This window comes from Moschus berezovskii, chromosome 12 (genome assembly GCF_049115385.1).
Source record: "Moschus berezovskii isolate FMDL1 chromosome 12, NW_MosBer_1.0, whole genome shotgun sequence".
NCBI classification, from domain to species: Eukaryota; Metazoa; Chordata; class Mammalia; order Artiodactyla; family Moschidae; genus Moschus; species Moschus berezovskii.
The window spans coordinates 67,228,492-67,240,868 of record NC_142471.1 but is presented as its reverse complement, the minus strand read 5'-3'; the positions used below and the strand labels follow the sequence as shown (position 1 = coordinate 67,240,868).

General features: G+C 42.9%; 1 protein-coding gene across 2 annotated transcripts in view; it reads right to left on the bottom strand.

Annotated features, from left to right (window-relative positions):
* Positions 1-3,912: 3,912 nt before the first annotated feature.
* HIF1AN (hypoxia inducible factor 1 subunit alpha inhibitor) overlaps positions 3,913-12,377 on the bottom strand; it is a 41,124-nt gene continuing 32,659 nt past the window's right edge. For both annotated transcript variants that reach the window (XR_016038776.1, XM_055424853.2), the window contains one exon: positions 3,913-12,377. This exon is cut by the window's right edge. The gene's annotated coding sequence lies outside the window, so the exon portion shown is untranslated.

The following is a 12,377-nucleotide window of genomic DNA, read 5'->3' as shown; positions in this document are numbered from 1 at the left end:
TCTATTTTGAGAATTTTCTTTAGCCATTCTTTTAGGATACGTCTGCTAGTGACACATTCTCTTCATTTCCCTTCATCTGAGAATATCTTGATTCCCCGTTCATTTCTAAAGGATATTTTCGCTGGATATTCTAAGTTGATGGTTCTTTTCTTTCAGCACTTGAAAAAATGTTGTGCTACTTCTTTCTCATCTGTATTGTTTCTGATGAAAAATCCACTGCATTTGAACTGGTTTTCCTCTATAGGTAAAGGGTCATTTCTCTCACTTTTTTCAAGAGTTTTGTCTTCAGTGTTTAGAAGTTTGACTATATGTCTTGCAAGGGGTTTCTTTAGGTTTATCCTGTTTGGAATGTACCAACTTCTTGAATCTGGGGGTTTATATCTTTTGCTGAATTTCTGGGAGTTTTGGCCATCTTTGAGTACTTTTCCAGCCCTGCTCTTTCTTTCCTCCTTCTGGGGCTCCAATGACAAATAAATATGTTAGACCTTTTGTTATAGTCTTGCTGTCTGTTTTCAGTGTTTTTTTCTCTATGTTGTTCAGATTGGGTAATTTCTACTCTTCTACCTTCCAGTTCACTGATTCTTTCCTTTGCTCTCCATCCTGCTTTTGAGCCCATCCATTGAGATCTAAAATTTCTGTTTGGTTCTTTATATTTTCTATTTATTTGGTAAGACTTTCTATACTTTTGCTGAAATTTTCTGTTTTTTCCTTTGTTTCACATATGTTCATAATTGTTCATTAAGACATTTTTGTGATGGTTGCTTTAAAATTTTTGTTAAATAACTCTAACATTTTTGTCATCTCAGTGTTGGCATCTATTTCATGTCTTTTCTTTCATTCAGTTTGGCATCTTCCTTGTTCATGGTATTATGAGTGATTTATTTTTATCCAAACTTGAACACTTTGGATATTACAAGACTCTTGATTTTATTTAAATCTTGTTTTTGCTGTCTTCCTCTGACACTCATCCAGCTGAAGAAGCAGGGAGAACACTGTTTTGTAACTGTAAGGTGGAATAGAAGTTCAGATTCCCCACTTTGCTTCTGATCTTATTACTGCTGGATGGAGGTGAAAGTTCCAGCTCTCCATGAAGCCTCCTCTGATACCTCCCTAGACACAAGGGGGTACTTTGTTACTGCTACCCACATGGCTTCCATTGACATCATGGAGGCAGGGAAGTTCTAGCTCTCCAGTAAGCCTCCTCTGATACCACCCCAGAGTGGAGGGGAAGGGTTGCTTTATTGCTGCTGGGTATGGATGAAAGTCCAGGTTCCTCATGTGGTCTCCACTGATACTGTGCAGTGGAGATGGGAGCTTGCTACCACTGGCCAGTATGAACATCCAGGCTCCCTTCTTAGCCTCCTCTGACACCATCCTGCAGAGGGTTGGGATGCCACCTTTTGGACTAGTGAAGGTAGAGGTATAGACTCAGCAACTGCCCTTGCTGGAATAGGTGAGAGGCGGATCACTGGTTTTTCTGTGGCATTTGGCTGGAGCTGAGCAGTTTTTGTCTGTAAGTTGCCTTCCTAGGCTGTCTTTTTCCTAGTTCTTAGACTAAGGAGAACAAGCTTTCATTGGAACTTTTAAAAAAAAATCTGTACTTATTAGTATTTCTGGGTTGCTGCCCTCTTTAGCTCTAGGTCTGAGATACATGAGGTGAGACAAAAAGAAAACTCAGGGAACTCACCATTATGTTGTTCCTCAGGTTTCAAGTTCCCTAGCCGATCTGCCTTCTTATCTCTACTTTCAAAGTTTTCTGATGTTTGCTCTATTTATTATGTCCAGGAGTTTTAGTTGGAAGAATGGAAGAAACTGGGAAAAGTATGTCTACTCTGCCATTCTAGGATAGAAACTTCTCTTTGATAATTTTGATACTTATCCATTGGCAGAGACTTCAGGACTATATAGTCAATGCAGTGTGGCAGAAGTATATAAATTATGGCTCTCATGTATCAGGACCTCACCACTTAGGCGAATAGATAGCCATGTTTTATTTAGTGTGGCACATAGTTAGGAACATGGTTTGGAATCCAATAGGACTGGGTCCCACTTCCAGCTCTGCCACTTCCAAGTTCTGTGCCCCTGGGTAGGTGAGTAAACCTTTCTGAACCTGTCTCCTCTCTTATAAAATATGGGATAGATTAGTAGCAATCTCACAGGCTGTTGGTGGATTAAATGAAATGAAATAGTGCATGTACATCACTTTGCATGGTGTCAGCATATAGCAAGTACTTAGCAAATATTAGTCGGTGTTGTTGTCATTGATACAATGCAGGCTGGGCCAAGTGTGATTATACTCCGTTAGTCTGGTCCTCTCCAGACAGGAGGTGCTTTGGCTTACTTTGTGCTCATTGCCTGTCTCTCCTCCTTGATCAACTGTGGGGATCTTTTCAACCTTGTGAAGGGATTTTGATGGATGCTGCACAGGATGAGGAGAGAAAATAATGTTTACTATTTGTTTTCACTTACTCATTCCTTTATTCATGAGTTCTTTCAGCAAATCTTTGTTGAACAATAACCCTGTGCTTGAGTATCTGAGTAATGATAATTTGAGGCAAACTCTAAACTGCCAAGAAGGATACAATCAGAATACTCTGAGAGTTCAGAAGAGAGAGAAATCACATTTGGATGGAAGAATCAGGGAGGGGAATTCATGGAGGATGGCATATCACAGCTAGACTTCAAATCGGTAGACAAAGAGAAAGAGCATGAGATAAGCAAGGAAATAAGTCTCTAGAAAAAATAAAATAGTATGTTTTTTTATTGGCCAAAACAACTTTGAAAAAGAACAAATTTGGAAGGCTTACATTACTGGATTTCAAGACTTAGTAAGATAACAGCAATACAGAGTGGTACTAGTATAAAGACAGTCAAAACAGATCAATGGGGCAGAATAAAGTTCAGAAATAAATGCTCAATTGATTTTTGACAGAAGTACCAAGGCAATTCAATGGGGAAAGGAGAATCTTTTCAACAAACAATGCTGGAATAACTGGATAGCCACACACATACACACAGACACACAGAAAATTAACCTTGACCCTTACCTCACACCACATACAAAAGTTAACCCGAAAAGAATCATATACCTAGTAAGAGCTAAAATCATTAAACTTCTATAAGAAAATGTAGGAGAAAACCTTAATGACTCTGGATTTGACAAGGACTTCTTAAATATGTCCAGAAAAGTGCAAATAATAAAAAATCAATAAATTAAACTTCATCAAATTAAGAATGTCTGCTCTTCAAAAGATATTGTTTAAATAATGAAAATGTAAGACATATACTGAGAGAAATTATTTGTAAAACACAAATCTAACAAAGCACGTGTTCTAGAATATATAAAGAACTTTCATGTCTCAATAGTAAGAAGACAACAATGCAATTTTTAAAATAAGCAAAAGATATGAACAGACATTTAACCCAAGAAGATAAATGGATGGAAAAATAAGAACCTGAAAAGTTGCTCAACATCATTAGTTATTAAGGAAATGCAAATTAAAACCACAAAGAGATACCACTACATACCCACTCAAATGATTAAGATTAAAAAGACTGATCATACCAGACATTTGTAAAGATGTGGAACAACTGGAATTCTCATACACTGTTGATGGCTGTGTAATATGGTGCAACCAACTTGAAAAACAGTCTGGCAGTTCCTTAAAGAGCTAAACATACTCTTACCACATGACTCACTTCACTTCCAAGAGAAATAAAAGCACAAAGATTTTTACAGAAATGTTCTCAGCAGCTTTATCTGTAATAGCCCCAAACTGGAAAACCAAATGTCTATAAACTAGTGAACAGAGAAACAAACTGTTATATATTCATACAATTGACTAACACTCAGTAACAAAAAGGAATGAGCTGTTAATAAATGTAACAAATAATTATGCTGAATGAAATAAGCCAGAAACAAGAAAGAGTACATATTTAATGACTCCATTTACAAAAAACTCTAGACAATGCAAACTCATCTATACTGACACAAACAGGTTAATGGCTGCCTGGGGATGGAAGTGGAGGTTGAGGAGAGAAAAAGAGGGATTGTAAAGGGAAACAAGGAGTTTTGGGGAATACAAATATGTTCATTATCTTGATTGTGGTGCTGGTTTCATGGGTGTACTCATATATAAAACTTGTCCAATTGTTCACTTTAGATATGTGTGGTTTGTTGCATGTCAAGTATACCTTACATAATGCTGTAAAAAATATTCTCAGGCCCTCTGTAGGCCTACTAAATCAGAAACTGTGGGAATAGGTCCAGCAATCTGTGTTTTAACACTCTAGGCAATTCTAATGCACAACACAGCCTGAGACCCAGAATTTAGGTGATAAACTACCAGCAAGTCCTTGAAATAATGCTCTGGACTGGAGTATAGACTTGAGAGTCACCTTTCCTCATAGTGCAGTTAGTAAAGAATCCGCCTGAAATGCAGGAAACCCCGGTTCGATTCCTGGGTCAGGAAGATCAGCTGGAGAAGGGATAGGCTACCCACTCCAGTATTCTTGGGCTTCCCTTGTGACTCAGCTGGTAAAGAATCTACCTGCAATGAGGGAGACCTGGGTTCGATCTTTGGGTTGGAAAGAACCCCTGGAGAAGGGAAAGGCTCCCCACTTCAGTATTCTGGCCTGGAGAATTCCATGAACTGTATAGTCCATGGGGTCACAAAGAGTCAGACATGACTGAGTGACTTTCACTTCACTTTACTACTTGGAGGTCATAGCTGAAGCTGTAGGATGACAGGATTTAGAAAGTAAAGAAAAGAAATTAAGAGGGACTAAAGAAACCTACCCTCATGAAGTGGGAGGGAAAGAAAGAACAGGTGACAGAAGCAAAGAAGAAGCTGCCTGAAGTTGGAGGAAGAACTAACAGATGCTAAGCAAGGGATTTTAAGATACAGGGTGATCAATAATGAGGATACCAATGTGGTATCTTATATTTGCAAAAGTGCTATCCAGTTTCTAAATCGTTTTCACATATTTTCAGTGCATTAACCATGCCAGGGATGAGCAGACAGACATCAATAATATTATCCCTGGGAGGCAGCTCAGTTTACAGGGAAGAGCCCAGGATTTGGAGTTGGACAAATCTGGGTAGATTCTCTAGCTCCTTCACTTACTCATGTGTCAATTTGGTCAAGTTTCTTGAACCAAGTCTCCATTTCCCTGTTTTCAAATTGGAGATAATTCTACCTACTAACCAGGTAGAATACTTGTGGTCTGTATAATAAAATACCTGCTTCAGATGACTTGCAAAGTTGTTCATTTCTATGGTCTCCATCTCATGATTCCTCATCTTACAGATAAAGAAACTGAAGCCAAGAGTGGGTGAGTGATATACCCCAGGTCACAGGACTTCATTTGGAAGCACCTTCTGGGCTTGAAACCCATGGGACCACTGGACAGGTTCACAGATGAGCCTCAATGGGTATGAAACTCCTGAAATCACATGTGGACTGAATATGAGTGTGTGACACATATTCTTCTTGGGGCAAGTGTTCATTATTTACATTGCATCTGCAAGGGATCTAGGATCTAAAAAGGCTAAGAATTTCTGCTCAAAAGTCAGTTGTATTTATTTTTCCCTAATCACGCCTCCCTATATACTTAGATAACCCTCTTGCCCTCACACATCTTCCTTCAGGACATAGTTTCACTACTTCTCTGCTGACTGACCAGTCTACAAACCAGGAAACTTGCTTCCTGGTCTCACCTCAGATGGTTCATTCTCTCCAGAAGGACCTGCTGATTTCCTGCCCCTCCAGTCAGTACCATTCATCTGGTACAGAGAAGGACCCAAACATGGATGAGGATCCCAGCGTGAAGGAGCTTCTGGTCCAGTAGACACAGGGGAAAGGATAGAGGTAACTATGATAGATACGGTCTATGATGGGAAACACGAGAGGAAGGCACAAGCAGAGGTCATCTGGAAAGACTGTATTTGGACGGCCTCAGCATGGACCTTGGTGAATCTCTCCATCCATATGTCTGTTCATTCAGAGATATACAACCCTCAGCTTCATCTTTACTCTTCAAACCACCACAACTTGCCTTCCATCCACCACTCTGATGATATGCTTTCCTCAGGGTACATCACCAGGAACCCCTCACCCTCTTCCATAGACTCTGCCACTTTTATTGTTGATGCTTTCTCTGTGACAATGAGCTGTGTTGGCTGTTCCATGGGGGTCTCCTTCCTCCCTTGGCTTTCCTGACATCAGCATTTTTCTTTCTTCTGCTTCTCTGAGATCTCTTCTGTCTCACTCCCAAGCTCCATCACAGTTCCATCCACGGCCATCTCATTGCTCTTTCTACGGGTCTCTGCCCATCCCAGTCTAGCCTGTAATAGCTAATAACAACAGCTAATCTTCACCAAGGGTTGCCACATCCCAGTTCTATCCATACTATCTTACTGCATTTGTACAATAACTCCAAGAGGCAGGCACTACCAATGCCCCATTCTACAGAGGAGTGAATTGAGGCACAGAGAGGTTAGGTCACTTTTTAGGAACATAGCTAGTAAGTGGCATGTCAAGATTATTCTAAAGTGCGAATTTTAATTATGCCACACACTGTCCTAAGATCCTTAAAGGCCCCACCTCCTTAATACACAAACTCAAATTCTTCCCCCTGCCCTCCACCACCATTTGTACTGCACAGCATGTGGGATCTTAGTTCCCTGACCAAAGATCGAACTTGTGCCTCTCCATTGGAAGCGTGGAGTCTTAACCACTGGACAACCAGAGAAGTCTTCAAAACCTCAAATTCTTTAGCACAGCAGTGCAGAGCTTCAGATCTGAGTCCCTATCTACCTCTCCTGTGTCAACTTTGTCTTTGGGTTTTAGTACATGCTGTTCTTTCAACTAGAAACTCCCCTTTGCCTACATGTTCCCCTTCCTGACTTTTTTTTTTTTTTGCCTACTTACACTTCTCAAAGCCCAGGCGCTGTCTCATACACAGAAGCCTTCCTTCATTGTGTGAGTGCTCTGTCCTCCTCAGCTCAGGGAGGTGACTTGGCGGACACTATAATGTGCTGCCCGATCCCCTTCAGTGAAGGACTTACCCCAGTTGCTGGGAGTGCCTGCAGACAGTCCTCAGCTTTCTGTTACCATGGTGGGTTGGCCTCAGTTGAGGAGAGCTGCCCAGCCTAAGGTCACACCCACTTCCAGGACTACTTGTATTCCATGACCCAAGGGTAGAAAAGGGCAGAAAATTTGGCCCCAACTTGGGGAAAAGTTCAAAGGCCATTCTATTCCCAGAGTGGTCCAAAGGGTTGGCCTCTGCCCAGTCCTGATTCCTTCCTCTCCCTCCAAAGGTTTTGACCCAAGAGCTTCCTGATAACACCCTGTGTATTAATCTCTATCTCAGAATCTGCTTCCTAGGGAAGCCCTCAGTTCTTAGGTCTCCCAGTTAGGCTCCCTGAGGACTCAGTGGTCCAGCGTGGGGGCACTACTGGAGAAAGGCAACAGTCCTCATGAGCCCCTACAGTGCAGCTCTTTAAATGCAGGGTAATAAGTGGCAAAACCCTCTGTCTCCATTGATCTACCTGGTCATGGCTTCTTAACCAGATAATTCATCTCCAGGTGGCCCTGGACTTCCTGACCTCAGGCAAGGCATTAATTTGGTGACTCCTGCTGTCCTCCAGTACTCACCTGACCCTCACCCCCAGAAACCTCCAAATCATACTGTGAGACCAGCATTGATTTCAGAAGGTAGAGGGTGGGGATGTGTGGCAGGGAGGCTGCAATCCCATGTCACACACTCTAACCACTCTGAAAACAAGCTATTCATATTCCAACTGCTCTCAGTCAAGGTAACGAGGACACCCAAAGCACCAGCACCTGAGTCCTCATATCCTTGAACTGCTAACTCCAAATCCTAAACTCTTGATCCACAAATTAAAGAAACAGCACAGTGTCTTGGAAAAGGCACAGCTTTCAAATCAACTAAATCTGAGTTCAACTCCTGAATCTTCCCCGTACAGGTGGTGAGGCCTCTTGAGAGTCACTTCAGCCACCTAAAACCTTGTTGCTTTGTTCAGGAAACATATGTGGTGACAGTTCCATCTCACAAGGCTTTTTTTGTTTTAATTGAGACACCACATATAAGACCTTCAGCATACAGGGGCTGCTTAGTTACTGATAATTATCTTCCTCTACACTTGAGAATTCTGAATTCCTAGAGTCAGAAGCATAATAAAGTGAGAAGCAGAACTCTCACTTTTATAGTACTGACTATGTGTCAGGGACTGTTCTAAGCTCTCTTCTCATACCAAATCAATCCTCTCAACAGTCCTATGAAGCAGGTATTAATACCATTATTAATCTCATCTTGTAGATGGGGAAATGTGACATAGAGAAGCTAAGAAATTTGCTTGAGGTCACACAGCTAGGAAGAGGTGGAGCCAGATTACAACCCAGTCAGGCTCCAGATTTCTGCCCTAAGCGTGGAAGGAACACACTCTACACACAGTAGGCTCTCAAGGAATCTCGTTGATGTTGAGAAGGAAGAGGAGGAGGAAGAGCAGTGGAGGAGGGGAGGAAGGAAGGGTCACTGTCTGGGCAGATAACGAGCAAGGTTGAGGGAACACATCAAGGGCCATCACCCAAAAAACATATTAGGGCCTCTTTGTTAAGAGTGGAATGGAGAATATGAAAGGTCAAGGGGATGAACCGAGAGCCTGCAGGAGCCTGGACTTTGACCAGAACAGAGAAGAAAGCACAAGACATGGTGGAGGAATTTCTTGAGGATGTGATCAACACAGTTGGAGGTCAGTGTGCATGTATACAAGGGGAGGCACATGAAGCATGAGGAGAAAGCAGAGGGGAAGAACATGGGGAAAAGGAAAGGAGAAGAAAAGAGAAGAGAGAGAGGGAGGAAAAGAGAGACAGAGGGAAGAGATAGGAGAGAAGTTAGGGGAGAGGGGGACAGGGCACGGGGGAGGGGAGAGGGACAGAGAGAATTTCTCCCAAAAAAGAAAATTATGCAATTATAGGAACAATGAAGTATCTAACAAGTGATAAACATAAACCTGAGGGTCAGAGTCTGATTGTAATTTCCAACTGTCTGCTGCCCAGTTTGTCTGTTTCTCTGTCGATCTCTGTCTGTCCATCCATTCATGTACCCATTTCTTTTTGCTTTTAAATTTGTCTAACTAGCCATATAGCTGCATGCCTGAGGTTTGACTACCTGTCTTTGTCCATCTGCCCATTTGTTGTTCTACCTGTTTTTGATCTAACCATTTGTCTGCCAATTTGTCAGTTGATTTGTATAGCAGTTAGGATGCTTTGGGCTGCAAGTGACAGATGGCCCTACCAAAAGTGGTTTAGATGATTAAAAAAAATATTATCTCAGACAACAATAAGTTTGGGGGCAGGGAGATTCCTAAATTGGTTAATGTGACTGGGGGCATCGTCTGGCACCCAGATTTTCACAGCTATCCTCCGCCATCTCTGGCACATTGGCTTTTGACTCAGGAGAAGCCTAAGGGTTTCAAAAAGGCTGCAGCAACTCGACACATTACATCTTCACACAGCAAAGTCCAAAATCCAGGAGAGAAGAGGGTACATCTCTTCTGTGGATCTCTGTATAAGTTTGAGGTAAAATTTCCCCAAAGTTTCCTTAACAGACTTCCTCCCACATTTCAATTGTCAGACTTGTATCATATGTCCATTACTTAAACAATCTCCAGCAAGGGGAATGGAATTATCATGACTTTCCTGGACCAATTAAGAGTCACCTCTGGGGCAAGGGAGAGATTCAACCTTCCCCAAAGCACTTGGTCTCTGAGCACCAAACAAAAGAGTGGGTTCCACTAGTCAGGAGGGAGGATGGAATATGGGGCATGGCCATTGGGGAGGCCCATTCTATATGCTGAGCTATATATCCATCTTCTCTGTGCAATCACCTGTCCATCTAGCTGTGTATCGATTGGCCTGCCTGTCTGTTATCTGTCAGTCACTCCTGGAGACTGCCTGCCTATCCATGTCAGTCTGTGTGTCTATCTGTACGCCTGTTTATCAGTGTCTCTATTTGTCTTTTGGTCTGTCTATAAATAAATCTGTTAATGAGTTCGTGTGTTTACTCAGTGTGTCTATCTGTCTCTGTCCACCCATCCATCTTGAATTTCTGTCCACTTCCGCCCTTCTCTCCCTCACCTGTCCCATATTTTTAAAATGGATAGCTCATTTCTCTTTTTCACCACAGAATAGTCTGAAATAACTCTTGAAACTCATCACTCTGGACAAAGGACTGACCACAGGGCCCACATCTCCTAGCAAAAGAGAAAGACGCAGGGACAGACTGTCTGAGTTCCCACTCTCCACATTTCACGGTATATACCATCTCCTCTCTTCCCAGGTCCTGCCCAGAGACTGGGCTGCTCATGGTCTCTACCCATGATGATCAGGTCCTTCCTAAGCTATCTGATCTTCCAGAGTGACTTTGTTCATTCATTTGTTCTTGAATGAATATTTATTGAGCACCTACTATGTGCCAGGCCCTTTCTTAGGTGATGGAGCTACAGAGAGGATACTTGGTCTTGCCCCTATGGGGCTTACAGTCTATGTGTAGACACGGCCATACAAAGCCACACTTACACAGGTTTATACACCACAATGGATGCTCCCATTGTGTGTAGACACAGGTTCTCAAATATACATTTAAAGACAAACACAGCCATACCCAGGCCTTGCTAGCCTCTGTAAACATTTGTTGAGCCTAATATGTATGTGGCACTTGTTAGTCCTATTCAAAAGCACATCTTACACACACACACACACACACACATACAGTTATGCATTTTACTGCCCTGGGACCATGATAGCAGGACACAAGGAAGTGGCACAAAATTATTTCTGTCCCCACATCTAGTCTTGATCTTGAGAAATCACTTGTTGACCATCAGTATCCCCTGGTACAAAAGGGACAAGACCTGGCCCAGGGATGATCTACACCCTGTCATTCTCCTGAGCCACTCATGGTCATCTATGGTGTAAAAGTTGCTTCTGATCTGTCACTGGGAGCACATCTCTTTCCTTCCTCCCCTCTCTACCTGTCTGGTTCCCTTCATGTCTCTGCTGAGTCTCCCCCAGCAGTGCTCCTGCTTTTGGGTTTCCCTTCAGAGTGTCTGTCTTTGTGTGGTGTCTGAGTATTAGGATAGAGTGTTTGAATTTATGTCTGAGTATACATTTGAGCTGCTGTGTATTCCTACGTGTGTCTGCTGTGGGTCTCTGCGTATTTTTCTCCAAGAGTGTGGGTATGTATACACACACACACACACACACACAGGCGCACACTTGGCTCCCCTAATATGCTGAATGGGCCATTACGCCTCTTGCATGTGGGGCTGGGGGTGGTTGGGGAGGGGGACAGAGGGAGGCAGCAGGATTCTGTAAGAACATTAAATCCCAAATAAAGTAGAAAATATTTTTTAAAATTACCGACTTCCCGTTTTCTCCGAAATGGAGTGAAACGAGGCTGGTCCCGAGGCAGGGGCTCCGCAGGGCCAGCCACTGGAAAGGGGCAGCGCTTTATTTTTTATTTTTGTAATAAGAGGAACTGAATTAGAAAAAACGGGGAAGGAAGAGCAGAGTCAGATTGTTAAAGGATTCAATGAGCTGTGGCCAATGTATTCGAAAGGTGCTTAAGGCAGCAGAGCCGCTCACCAAACACACACGCGCACGCACACACGCACATACACTGTCACACACAGCCACACCAAGGCACCACATACCGCCATCACACTCAGGCAACTGAGACAAAGGCACATTCAACCACACTTGCATTGGGACACACACCCAGAGACACACAGACATGCAAACCCATCCCCACACCCCCACATGGCCTGTGTACGCTCCAAGAGGCACCCGTTCATCGCAGGTGCCAGGACAACTAACTCAGATACACCCTGAGACACAAAATCACCTACTGCCAACGGACACATGGGATGACGCGGATACCCAAACACGCACATTCACGGTCACACACAGACACACTCCCCACTCTTGGACCCACACAGACATTTTCGTATATTTTATAATTAGCAAATACATTTCGAACACCTGTATTACTCCCTCCCACAACAATTCATTGCAAATAAAGTTCACACTTCCTAACACACTTGTTCTCTCACCCACTTACCCACTATGGCTGATACCCACCATGACACTCAGGCCTCCAGACACACCCACAGCTTCACACACTGTCACCCAACACACCCCATGTGCAATTACAATGACCCCAAACATTTATAGAGAGACTTACAGTTGAACATGAGCTCAGGGAGGTTAAACGACCTTCCCAAAACGACATACTAGCAACAGGATGAGCCCTGTTTAAAAATTTAAGTTGCCAACAGCAGAGAGCTGAAC